This window comes from Salmo salar, chromosome ssa29 (assembly GCF_905237065.1).
Source record: "Salmo salar chromosome ssa29, Ssal_v3.1, whole genome shotgun sequence".
Lineage (NCBI taxonomy): Eukaryota > Metazoa > Chordata > Actinopteri > Salmoniformes > Salmonidae > Salmo > Salmo salar.
In genome coordinates, this window is record NC_059470.1 from 1022165 (window position 1) to 1036036 (window position 13872).

Here is a 13872-nt window from a genome sequence, read left to right on the forward strand (position 1 = left end):
TCTCCTGTGGGAGCCCCAGGATCTAATCCTGACAGGTACCAAAGCACACATGTGAAATGTATAATGGGAGAAAGAGGGATACCTAGTCAGTTGTCCAACTGAATGTATTCAACTGAAATGTGAATTAGAGAGGTGTGGGGGGCTTTCTTAATCGACATCCATGGTGCCTGGGGAACAGTGAGTTAACTGCCTTGCTCAGGGACAGAACGACAGATTTTTACCTTGTCAGCTTGGGGATTTGATCCAGCAAGCTTTTGGTTACTGGCCCAACGCTCTAACCACTAGGCTACCTGCCGGAAGGTATGCTACTCTAATATCACCTCTGAAATGTTGTGAAACCACATGTGTCTGAGTCATGTGAAAGATTAACATATGTGAAACTTCATATGTGCCCGAAAGCCATGTCTGATTTACGTATGTTTTTTCATGTTCTTTTCACAATGTGATTTTTTCATTTTTTGGTTGTTGGAAGGGTTACTATTCAAAACGAACTTATCAATAAGACTACCTATATTTTTAAAAATAATTTTAAATAACTAATTATTTAGTTATTTTTATTCTAGCTTATTTTTATTCTAAGCTATTGCACTGTATGGTTCATGGAATCATAGACAAAATAAATATTCAAATACAGGAAAATATCACATTACAATCCCTCCTAGTACTTTCTGTAACTTACAAGAAAGAACACACGTTGCGCAAATGCCTTGAGACTTTGTGGTCTCCCCGTTTCCATCCCTCATCCAAACTGTCAGTTGTCTCCTTCATGCTAACGTGTTTCATACCTGCTCTTGTGAGGACAGTACTTTTCTGGCACTTGATATGAAGTTTAGTTTGTTGTTGGGCTTGATTTAGGAGGCCCTACGGACTGGAATCTTATGTTATGATCCCCCAGACTGATTTATGTGCAAACGGAAGACAGATGGCGCAGGGGACTTCTTCTGATGAGTGCTCGCTCGTTTGCATTCACGGAGATACCGTGATTAGGGAGTGTTTAATTAATTATGACAGCATTCATTGTCGGCCTTGTTGGTGGAAGCACACATGGGAAACACGTTACATGTTATTTATACCAGACAACGGGCACATTGTGGCGTAATTCTTTGGGTTCCCAGACCCTGACTACAGCCTTGACTACAGTCATGTACGCAGCATGAAATACGGCTTATGCTTAAGTAAACTTCAACTCAGACGCAATGAAATATAGAGAGACCTGTCTACTGGCTCTGTTTAATTTGGAAAGAAGTACCCCTGGACTACCCACCGTACAGTATAATGTTGTTTTGGTTCTATAAATAAATATCTGTATGGACTTCACTCTCTATACATGAATTTACACACGTTAACCTTTGGCCTAACATCACGTAGGTGGTCAGTGATTTCTCATGGAGATTCACTTTACCAGACGAGACAGAGAGTGGGTTTTTAGAGCTGTGGTGGAAACCGAATTGGACTGGTGAAGGTTGGTTTGTGATTGAAAACCCATTCAGCTAAATGTCTGATACCTTTGATCCTGCCCTGTGATGGGTATTCAGGGCCTGGACCTGGACAAACTGCTACTGTATGGCACAGACCAGCCCAGCCAGTTCTGAGAAAGAGAAGCTCTCAAATGCTCCTCTTAACTGTGAAAGTATGGTGCAGATCACACTGACTGTGCCCACTGTAATATCAATCTCTCTCTTTTCTCTTCCTCTTTTCTCTCTCTCTCTTCTCTCTCTCTCTCTCTCTCTCTCTCTCTCTCTCCCTTTCTCTTCTCTCTCTCTCTCTCTCTCTCTCTCTCTCTCCCTCTTCCTTGCTCTTATCTCTCTGTCTTTCTCTGACTTTGTCTCTCTCTCTCTCTTTCTCTTCTCTCTCACTTTCTCTCTCTCTCTCTCCCTCTCTCTGTGTCTCTCTCTCCCTTCTCTCCCTTCCCTCTCTCTCTCTATTTTCTCTCACTCTTCTCTTTTTTCTCTTCCTCAACAGGATCATTGACCGTCTGGATGGAGTGCGCCTGCTTTGGTCCTTCTTGAAAAACCCAAATCCAGATGTCCATGCATTGAAAATGCAAAGGTACAGTACCAAACTTATTTTTTCACTCACAGTAGCACTACATTTGTTTTAATTATTTAATTATAATGACAATTCTGCTCAACAACAAATTTAACATAAAAGTTGTTGTTGTTATATTGCAAGTTTATATTTGTATGTTGATCATTGTTGTAATATGTTTATCATGTTTATCGTGTTTGGATCCCTCGCTCTGTCACTGTTCAGCCTGTTATATCATCATGTCAGCCTCCTCAAGGCTCTCTGTCCTTAAAGGTGCACTATGCAGAAATCTCTCTGCCATTTCCTGGTTGCAAAAATTCTAGTTTGCCTAATTTGGAGTTTATGTGACTGAACAAGCAAGTATAGTGTAGAGAATCATTGTACCATCTAAACCGCTGTGAAATATATTTTCCATAACCACAAATATTGTATTTTCAGCTGGTTCAAGCTGGTGTACAAAATCAAATGTAAAAGACGCAGAAACAAAACTTAAAAACCGGGAAGCATAGAAATAGCACTGATAGAACAGATCTTCGGCTTCTTAGACTTGCTTTCAATGAGAATGAAGTTACATATTGCAGCTTTAAAGACAATCTGGTGTTGGGAGGTTGTAGCAGGGGCAGTGATGTGTCACCATAGGCTTACATGAACCCTCCACTAATATAAAGCAGAACACGCTGATCTCCTGCCCGGGAAACAGGCAGGCAGGCAGGCAGGCAGGCAGGCAGGCAGGCAGGCAGGCAGGCAGGCAGGCAGGCAGGCAGGCAGGCAGGCAGGCAGGCAGGCAGGCAGGCAGGCAGGCAGGCAGGCAGGCAGGCAGGCAGGCAGGCAGGGATTTGGAGGAGTAATATCCTGTGGCATGCTCTGATTCCTCTGTTGAAAATCCTCCCTTAACATGCTCTGAGTTACAGTGTCACACAACCAGCAGCAGTTTCTTCTTACACAACAAGCAGGGTGCCAGGCAGGCCATGTCTCCTGTGACCCCATACTGCATATCCAACCTAGGCTGCTGAACATACTTCTACTGTACAGTCCTCACAACATTAGGTCCGACTGTATAGCATGCATATACACTCTGCATTCCAAATTGCAACCTGTTCCCTATATAGTGCACTTCTTTTGACCAGAGGGCCCATAGGGCTCTGGTCAAAATATAACTGTGTCAACCCCCCCCCCCGAGCTGTTGTATATTTTTTCAGATATACAAATGGAACATTGTTCTATTAGATTATCGACATGATTAACGTAAACAGGTTGTCAATCGGACAGTCTGTTTAAACAGATACATTGGGTCCAGCTCAGGCAGGTGTCTCAGTCTCAGTTAGGGTGAGAGAGATTTTCACTTGCTTGAAGGAATTTTTCTGGCTCAGAAGTGTTGCAAAAATGATATATGGCAACCATATGGAAGAGGAGGACCGGCCGCAACTCGACTCACTATTCGAACGCTAACAAAGTTTGACAATGTTTGTCTGGACTCTACAGTGCCAATTTTTGTAGGAATACATGAACATGCTCTTTGGTTGATTTCTGAGACAGGGTCAATGACAAGAGCTAAACAGTGCAGGGTTTTGCCCGTCGAGGAGAGCGAGGGGAATTCGACACTGCTTGGTGTAGTAGTAGTTATTTAGATAAAACCCCCATGTGGTTTTAGTTAGTAGTTCCACAGTGGATTTTGAGAGAATCACGGTGTAAATACAGCTGCTGGATGCTCCAGTCCAGTCCATACCTCTACTCGTCCTCAGACACATTTAGACACATAGAGGATTCAGGAACAGTACACCCCACTACCGGCCTGCCTGGCTTGCCTGGCCAGCTCTCTGCTGTGAGTAAAGCCCCAGTCATTATTGCATGCAGGCAGTCTGCAGGGGCTCTGCAGTGAATCAGTCAATTAGCTTTGTTCCCTCAATCAAGGATGTAACCTGCCCTGCTGCTCATGTAATGAAGGGCATCATTAATTTGCCAGGACACGGGCAACTTGCAATGAGTGATGTATTTTTATTTTACATAGTAGCCTACCGTATAGCAGCATATGGAAGTGGGAGCCTGATTGCTTGCTGGAGAGGGTCAGGGAAAACTACTCTGCTGTGCCACTTGGGAAGTGCTGTGCCACTTCCTTCCCTCTCCCTCGGTCTAGGCTACATCATGCACACCGACCAGATAATGTGTTTTCTATTTAATTTTATCTTTGGGGAAAAGGGACAGCAGGATTGCATGGGTCTTACGTGTGTAGCTTCATAATGCTGTGGTTTTCAGGGATCTGGGGTTCTGTCCAGGCCATGAAAGGGATCCTCACTAGTCTTTCACAGCTGGTGGCTTGAGAAGCGCTTCCCCTGTCACTGGTGAGTCGTGGCATCATCAGTATTCCTGAGGAAATGCTTCCTGTGCTGTGTGTTGTTGGAGCTAAGAGGAGGGGGGGGGGGGGGTCAGCTCCTGGCCCTGGTTCTGGCCCGGCACACACTGATCATCTTCTGGCACCACATCTGAGGGGAGTGGAGAGAGAAACACCACCATGTCCTGTCCAGCTCTCTGAGCCCTGGTCTGTCAGAGCTAGAAGGCTCCATTCAAAACTCCTCACTGCCTGCAATCCTGTCCTATGTAAGAATGCTGTTCATCAACTACAGCTCAGCATTTAACACCATAGTACCCTCCAAACTCGTCATTAAGCTAGAGACCCTGGGTCTCGACCCCGCCCTGTGCAACTGGGTCCTGGACTTTCTGACGGGCCGCCCCCAGGTGGTGAGGGTAGGAAACAACATCTCCACCCCGCTGATCCTCAACACTGGTGCCCCACAAGGGTGCGTTCTCAGCCCTCTCCTGTACTCCCAGTTCACCCATGACTGCGTGGCCATGTACGCCTCCAAACTCAATCATCAAGTTTGCAGACGACACTAGAGTTGTAGGCTTGATTACCAACAACGACGAGACGGCCTACAGGGAGGAGGTGAAGGGCCTCGGAGTGTGGTGTCAGGAAAATAACCTCACACTCAATGTCAACAAAACAAAACAGAGTGAAAAACAGCTTCTATGTCAAGGCCATCACTAACATTAAACAGCCATCACTAACATTGAGTGGCTGCTGCCAACATACTGACTCATATCTCTAGCCACTTTAATAATGGGAAAATTGGATGTAATAAATGTATCAGTAGTCACTTTAAACAATGCCACTTTATATAATGTTTACATACCCTACATTACTCATCTCATATGTATATACTGTACTCTACCGTCTACTTAATCTTGCCTATGCCGTTCGGCCATCACTCATCCATATATTTATATGTGCATATTCTTATTCATTCCTTTACACTTGTGTGTATATGGTAGTTGTGAAATTGTTAGACTACTTGTTAGATATTACTGCATGGTCGGAACTAGAAGCACAAGCATTTCGCTACACTCGCATTAACATCTGCTAACCATGTGTATGTGACCAATAAAATGTGATTTGATTTGTCCCTTGTGAAATAGGCCACTCACATTGAGGCTAGTGTGATTGTGGTTAACTGGTGTGGCTATTGATTTATTTATCCTGTTATGGCAAGGGGGCAGTATTTTCACGGCCGGATAAAAAACGTACCCGATTTAATCTGATTATTACTCCTGCCCAGAAACTAGAATATGCATATAATTATTAGCTTTGGATAGAAAACACTCCAAAGTTTCTAAAACTGTTTGAATGGTGTCTGTGAGTATAACAGAACTCATTTGGCAGGCCAAAACCTGAGAAGATTCCATGCAGGAAGTGCCCTGTCTGACAATTTCTTGGCCTTCTTGATTATCTCTATCCATTACAGGGGATCTCTGCTGTTACGTGACACTTCCTACGGCTCCCATGGGCTCTCAGAAGGCGGCAAAAAGCTGAATCGTGGCTTTGCAGGCTCTGGCTGAAAAAAAGTAGTGTGTTTGGATAGTGGCTGCTCACAGTACTGTGAGACTCAGGCGTGTGCACGAGGGGACTCCATGTTTTATCTTTGAACGAAAACCACCGCTCCCGGTCGGAATATTATCGCTTTTTTACGAGAAAAATGGCATAAAAATTGATTTTAAACAGCAGTTGACATGCATCGAAGTACGGTAATGGAATATTTGGAAATTTTTTGTCACGAAATGCGTCATGCGCATGACCCTTATTTACACTTCGGATAGTGTCTTGAACGCACTAACAAAACGCCGCTATTTGGATATAACTATGGATTATTTTGAACCAAACCAACATTTGTTATTGAAGTAGCAGTCCTGGGAGTGCATTCTGACGAAGAACACCAAAGGTAATCAAACTTTTCTAATAGTAAATCTGACTTTGGTGAAGGCTAAACTTGCTGGGTGTCTAAATAGCTAGCCCGTCATGCCGGGCTATGTACTCAGAATATTGCAAAATGTGCTTTCACCGAAAAGCTATTTTAAAATCGGACACCTCAATTGCACAAAGGAGTTCTGTATCTATAATTCTTTAAATAATTGTTATGTTTTTTGTGAACGTTTATCGTGAGTAATTTAGTAAATTCACCGGAAGTGTTCGGTGGGAATGCTAGTTCTGAACGTCACATGCTAATGTAAAAAGCTGTTTTTTGATATAAATATGAACTTGATTGAACAAAACATGCATGTATTGTATAACATAATGTCCTAGGGTTGTCATTTGATGAAGATCATCAAAGGTTAGTGCTGCATTTAGCTGTGGTTTTGTTTTTTGTGACATTATATGCTAGCTTGAAAAATGGGTGTCTGATTATTTCTGGCTGGGTACTCTGCTGACATAATCTAATGTTTTGCTTTCGCTGTAAAGCCTTTTTGAAATCGGACAGTGTGGTTAGATAAAGGAGAGTCTTGTCTTTAAAATGCTGTAAAATAGTCATATGTTTGAAAAATTGACGTTTTTGTATTTTTGAGGAATTTGTAATTCGCGCCACGCCTATCATTGGATATTGGAGCAGGTGTTCCGCTAGCGGAACGTCTAGATGTAAGAGGTTATCCTTTATTTAACAAGGTGAGTCCCATTGAGATGCAAATCTATTTTACAAGTGAGCCCTTGGCTTGGTACAACCCCACACAACCTCCAAAGGGAGGGGGTTATGATTAATCAAATCAAATCAAATTGTATTTGTCACATGCACCGAATACAGGTGTAGACCTTACAGTGAAATGCTTACTTACAAGCCCTTAACCAACAATACAGTTTTAAGATTTTTAAAAAAAGGAAAAAAAGAACTACAAGTAACAAATAATTAAAGAGCAGCAGTAAAATAACAATAGCGAGGCTATATACAGGGGGTGCCGGTACATAGTCAATGTGCAGGGGCACTGGTTAGTCAAGGTAATTGAGGTAATATGTACATGTAGGTAGAGTTATTAAAGTGACTATGCATAGATAATAAACAGAGAGTAGCAGCAGTGTAAAATAGGGGGCAATGCAAATAGTCAGTCTGGGTAGCCATTTGATTAGCTGTTCAGGACTCTTATGGCTTGGGGGTAGAAACTGTTTAGAAGCCTCTTGGACATAGACTTGGCACTTGCCATGAGGTAGCAGAGAGAACAGTCTATGACTAGGGTAGCTGGAGTCTTTGACATTTTTTAGGCCTTCCTCTGACACCGCCTAGTATATAGGTCCTGGATGGCAGGAAGCTTGGCCCCAGTAATGTACTGGGCCGTACGCACTACCCTCTGTAGTGCCTTGTGGTCGGAGGCCGAGCAGTTGCCATACCAGGCAGTGATGCAACCAGTCAGGATGCTCTCAATGGTGCAGCTGTAGAACCTTTTGAGGATCTGAGGACCCATCCCAAATCTTTTCAGTCTCCTGAGGGGGAATAGGTTTTGTCGTACCCTCTTCACGACTGTCTTGGTGTGCTTGGACCATGTTAGTTTGTTGGTAATGTGGACACCAAGGAACTTGAAGCTCTCAACCTGCTCCACTACAGCCGCGTCGATGAGAATGGGGGCATGCTCGGTCCTCCTTTTCCTGTAGTCCACAATCATCTCCTTTGTCTTGATCATGTTGAGGGAGAGGTTGTTGTCCTGGCACCACACGGCCAGGCCTCTGACCTCCTCCCTATAGGCTGTCTCATCGTTGTCGGTGATCAGGCCTGCCACTGTTGTGTCATCAGTAAACTTAATGATGGTGTTGGAGTCGTGCCTGGCCATGCAGTCATGAGTGAACAAGGGAGTACAGGAGGGAAATGAGCACGCACCCCTGAGGGGCCCCCGAGTTGAGGATCAGTGTGGCGGATGTGTTGTTACCTACCCTTACCACATGGGGGCGGCCCGTCAGGAAGTCCAGGATCCAGTTGCAGAGGGAGGTGTTTAATCCCAGGGTCCTTAGTTTAGTGATGAGCTTTGAGGGCACTATGGTGTTGAACTCTGAGCTGTAGTCAATGAATAGCATTCTCACATAGGTGTTCCTTTTGTCCAGGTGTGAAATGGCAGTGTGGAGTGCAATAGAGATTGCGTCATCTGTGGATCTGTTGGGGCGGTATCCAAATTGGAGTGGGTCTAGGTTTTCTGGGATAATGGTTTTGATGTGAGCCATGACCATACTTTCAAACCACTTCATGGCTACAGATGTGAGTTTTATGGGTCAGTAGTCATTTAGGCAGGTTACCTTGGGGTTCTTGGGCACAGGGACTATGGTGGTCTGCTTGAAACATGTTGGTATTACAGACTCATGAAACATGTTGGTATTACAGTGAAGACACTTGCCAGTTTGGTCAGCGCATGCTCAGAGTACACGTCCTGGTAATCCGTCTGGCCCTGCGGCCTTGTGAATGTTGAACTGTTTAAAGGTCTTAATCACCGAGACAATAATGTCGTAGATGGAGATATAATGTTGATGGAGATGTAGATGGAGCGTGCTTTGTGACAATTTTCATTCTGCCCTCTCTAATTATGCGCTTTCCATAATCTTGGTTTACTATTTCCATATTAACCGAGACATTACAAGCTGGCAGTAGCTGTGTATGCCACCTTGATACTCAGTGGTGGAAAAAGTACCCAACTATCATGAGTAAAAGTAAAAGTCACCCATTAAAATTCTACTTGAGGAAGTCTGAAAGAATTTAGTTTCAAATATACATAAGTATTAAAAGTAAATGTATTTGTTAAAATGTACTTAAGTTTCAAAAGTTAAAGTATAAATCATTTCAAATTCCTTATATTAAGCAAACCAGATGGCACCGTTTTCTTGTTTTCTTTTAATTATGGAAATCCAGGGCACACTCCACCACTCAGACATAATTTACAAACGAAGCATGAGAGTTTAGTGAGTCCTCCAGATCAGAGGCAGTAGGGATGACCAGTGTGTGAATTTGACAATTTTGCTCTCCTGCTAAGCATTTAAAATGTAATGAGTACTTTTGGGTGTCAGGGAAAATGTATGGTGTAAAATATGCATAATTTTCTTTAGGAATGTAGTAGAGTAAAAGTAAAAGTTGTCAAAAATATAAATAGTAAAGTACAGATACACTAAAAAACAACTTAAGTAGCACTTTAAAGTATTTTTACTTAAGTACTTTACAGCACCTTTGATGCTGTATATTCCCGCCTTTGATGGCGATTATGTTGATGTATGATTTAAAAAACATCCCGATCTGCCAGGACTCAATGAAGGCCACGTCCGAGGTGGTTCTGAGAGAGGCTCACCAGCAGCGTAGCCCCAAAAGTGTCTGAGACTCCTGTGGTATCAGCCCATCACTGGTGCCCGTGAACTTAAATCAGGGTCTATGGTGCTAGCTTGGCCTGAACGGTCGGGGAAACACACTGACTCCTTCAGTTCCTTTGTGACTGACTCCGGTCCGTTGTTCTTCTGAACAGTGTAGGCTACATGGAAAGGTCATTAGATACAGATGTGCTATCTGAATTTGACCAGTTTCTCACAGGTGGAAAATAATCCTGCAGCAACAGGAAATGTGAACAATTATGTGGATTATAATTAATGGACCTTTTTGTAGGGGTTGATACATTTTTTGATAGGATAAATCAAATTTGACATTTTAAAATGGAAATTTCAAACTTTAGAAGCCTTTTTAAACCTTGAATACACTGCAATTAGCATTTCCTGCTGCACAGGAAAAGTCTCTGCAACAACAGAGTGATCAAATAAAGATAGAACATCTGTAGGCATTCTGTTGAGTATTAGTGTTCTGAACAGTGTTGGCCTAACCTACATGGAGGGGTAGAAAAGGAAGTCCAAATAACTCATCATCCAAATGGATAGGCTGACATTAGATAGGTCTGCTGTAGAAGTATTAGTTTCACTTGGCCCTCGTATTACTTGGCAAGAAATCCCCCCAAAATTACTCTGTTGATTTCTGTAAATGGCTTTTTATAACAAACAGAACCTATCTCACCTATTTGGCATGCTTGATGTGGAATAGCTACTGGCACACCACACAGCCCATCCGTATTGACAATGGCACTTTCCATAGAGCGGAAAGCAGGACAGAACCATGGCTACTCACATTACCTCCGATTGGGCTGGCTGGCACTGATGGGGTTTTGATTTTTGCTAAGGCTGATGAAAAGGCTTTTTATTTTTCCTTAGCATGTGTGTATCTTTTGTTTTCTCTGCTCTGCTCAAATGCCCCGGCTTGCCTCCCTGCCCATTACACTGAATTCTGCTCCCTTTACTTTACAGATTGAGAGCACCAAGCTAATAACAGGCTTTTGACGTTTAGGATGCAGGGGAAATGGTGCGCTCCTTTGTCGGTGGATTGGAACTGATTGTTAATTTGCTGAAATCAAAAAACAAAGAGGTACTGGCGAGCGTGTGCGCCGCCATAGCCAAAATAGCCAAAGATGAAGAGAATCTGGCAGTCATCACCGACCATGGGGTTGTCCCGATGCTGGCCAAGCTGACAAACACAGTAAGTACATCTCAATGTAGGAGGACATAAAATACCTATAATCCTTCTCAATTAGTGTTTACTGGGAATATTCAGTCCTGTTATGAATTGACTATCTATTATATTATCATAAAGTAACTTAATAGTTCTGAGATCCCTGTAAACAAGCTCTATTGAGTAGTATTCATAGTATAGGCCCTAGTCAAAAGTAGTGCACTATATAGGAAATAGGGTACCATTTGAGACGCACTCATAAATGTCTGATGTCTTGTTCTCTCTGTATTACAGACTGATGATAAGCTGCATCGTTACCTGGCTGAGGCAGTCGCCCACTGCTGCATGTGGGGCAGTAACAGGGTGTCGTTTGGGGAGGCCGTTGCCCTCCTCGTTCGTTAACTGAAGTCCAAGGACTCCTCGATCCACCAGACCACAGCTCAGGCCCTGTTCCAGCTCTCCAAGAACCCCAACAACTACATCACCATGCACGAGAACAGAGTGGTCAAGGTATGTTCACTTCTTTGCTCACAAGCACTTGTCCTTTCCACACCTAGTGGTCAACATACTAATTGGTCATCGATTCTGGGCTGTGTCGCAGTCGGCCGCAACCGGAAGACCCATGAGGCAACGCACAATTGGCTCAGCATCGTCCGGGTTGGGGGGGGGCTTGGCTGGTTGGGATGTCCTTGTCCCATCCCGCTGTAGCGCCTCCTGTGGCGAGCCTGGTGCATGCACGCTGACACAGTTGCCAGTTGTACACCAGTACGGTGTTTCCTCCGACACATTGGTGCGGCTGGCTTCCGGGTTAAGCGGGCAGTGTGTCAAGAAGCAGTGCGACTTGGCAGGGTCGTGTTTCGGAGGACGCATGGCTCTCGACCTTCATCTCTCCCGAGTCCGTATGAGAGTTGCAGAGATGGAACAAGAATGCAAAAGGCAATTGGATACCACAAAATTGGGGAGAAAACAAAGGTATAAAGTAAAAAATATATATTTTCATTAATCTCTTTGCTCAAGATCATTTCCTCCAAGCAATCTCCTCACACCTTCATATACTTTCTTTAAATGTTTATTTATAGAGTACCAGTCAAAAGTTTGGACACACCTACTCGTTCAAGGGTTTTTCTTTATTTTTTACTATTTTCTACATTGTATAATAATAGTGAAGACATCAAAACTATGGAATAACACATATGGAATCATGTAATAACCAAAAAAGTGTTAAACAAATCAAAATATATGGCTACTTTGAAGAATCTCAAATATAACATTTATCTTGATTTGTTTAACACTTTTTTTGGTTATTACATGATTCCATATGTGGTATTTCATAGTTCTGATGTCTTCACTATTATTCTACAATGTAGAAAATAGTAAAAATAAAAAAAAAACCTTGAATGAGTAGGTGTGTCCAAACTTTTCACTGGTACAGTAATTCCTTTAGATTTTCAGTATAATGTAGTTGCACATAGTTATTTTTTGCATTTTAGTTGGTGTTTAGAGACCAAATACTTAATCAGCATTGATGAAAAAGGCTTTGAGCCCCATCACTCTACTTTGTTTTAGTGATGTGTGAAAACATTGGTAATAAATGTTGAAAAGCTGTAACTATTTTCAGAGCCTTTGACCAACGGAGCAGAAACAAAGCTAGTTTTATTCTCGTCCGAAACACGACTCCACTTTCTAACCGTCATGGGAATTCAGAAAAGCAAACAACTCAGTGTGTGCAAAGTGCCACTTCCCTTGTAGACCCTAGATGCCATTACAGAGCAAGTCAAAAGGCTGTATCTTGGGTAACTGTTGCTAAGAGTTGTCCCTGGACATGAGAGCAGAATGTGGCAGTGACATGTTTTAGGCCCAAGGAACAGGGCCACAGTTGTCTAGAGCTAAAGGAGAACAACACTATGCTATAGGGGATACTTCAATGTTCTTTTGTCATAATCCATAATTGACTGAGAATAGGGACAGTGCGTGTTTCATACGGAATAATATTCTGTATTATTTTAATTTTCCAAAGCTTTTTCCTAACCAATCATGTTTATATTTATGTGACATTAATGTAAATATTTTAAGCTTAGATTAAAACTGTGTTTAATGTCATGCGTAGAGAACAGCGTAATGCAATGTTTGGGAAAATGTTCCTGTTTTTTTAATTTTTTATTCAATCACATTACTTTCAGAACAAGATTTTCACATGAGAAATCTTTTGTGACCACATACTTTTTTTTCAACAACAACTGCGATATAAATTAAGAAGTGGTTCTACCATTGCAGCCAAATATTTGTTCTCATGTTCATTTAATGGTGTACTTTAGTTTGATCTGCTGTTGCAGTGTATGTGGCTCAACGCTAGCTATAATTGGTAGCTGGACTGAACATTGGGTGTTCCGAAAGAGTAATGTCCAATTTGCAAAAGTCGTTAAGCAGAATATTTTTTGTAGTTGAAGCCACAACAAAACCTGGACAGCTGTGTGAGTGTGTTTGTGTCTGTGTACGTACACATGTTTGTGTGCGTGTGTGCGTGTCTGCGCGCCCTGCATACCACCCTTTTAATCAGTCTCTTTCTGTTTGCCCTTATTAATGTACCAGTGCAGAGTGAGTTGTTTCAACACAAATCCAAAATCTATTTGGGGATTTTAAAGAGCTTAATTAAGAAAGAAAGGCAGGCCACGTTACGTTACACCACTATTGCGTGTTTAAATTGTTGTTAATCTGAGCAGTTAAAGGAAACACACACAGGCGGCTGCATTGTTTCAGTCTGACTGGGTTCATACTAACAGTCTGTGGATGTATACCTGCCTGACCCCTGGAAACATTTACAACACCAGAGCCTGTCAGTAGTTAATCAATCAATCAAATGCATTTATAAAGCCTTTTTTACATCAGCAGATTTCACAAAGTGCTTATACAGAAATGCAGCCTAGAACCCCAAAGAGCAAGCAATGCAGATGTAGAAGCACGGTGGCTAGGAAAAACTCCCTAGAAAGGCAGGAAGAAACTTAGAGAGGAACCA

At 42.6% G+C, this 13872-nt stretch overlaps 1 pseudogene; it reads left to right on the forward strand.

The window, feature by feature from the left end:
* LOC106590022 (outer dynein arm-docking complex subunit 2-like) overlaps window positions 1-13872 on the forward strand; it is a 68695-nt pseudogene that overhangs the window by 45161 nt on the left and 9662 nt on the right.